We start from the raw sequence: 436 nt of genomic DNA on the forward strand, positions 1-436 counted from the left end.
ATATTAAACTACTACAAAACAACGCATTTAACATTTGCCGATCACCCCCACACGCTTTATAAACGCCATTTCAAAATGCTCATGAATATTAATGAGCCTAGCTGTTTGTGTTTTTCGTAGGATAGTTTGTGGATTTTCGTAGGATATTGAAGCTAACTATGCTTTTATGCTTATATAGCGCTAGGTGCTGCTGGGAAATGGTTGCGTCATCGTGCACCACTTTCCCATTGGTGTAACACGATGACGTCGAGATATGTTTCCGGACGTTCGCGTTCGAGCCCGGACGCAAAAAAAATTTGAGTTTGCGTCAACTAAGTGGAGTGTTATTGTTACACCACTTTTCCTATTCTTAATGCATTGCGGTTGTTGTAAACGCCAAACGCGTCAGTGGACCGGTACAGATGCTGGGAAAATGGTGACGTCCATCGTATACCGC

The sequence above is a fragment of the Anneissia japonica genome, unplaced genomic scaffold (genome assembly GCF_011630105.1).
Source record: "Anneissia japonica isolate Jap-2015-1 unplaced genomic scaffold, ASM1163010v1 scaffold15248_len30654_cov148, whole genome shotgun sequence".
In the NCBI taxonomy this organism is placed as follows: domain Eukaryota; kingdom Metazoa; phylum Echinodermata; class Crinoidea; order Comatulida; family Comatulidae; genus Anneissia; species Anneissia japonica.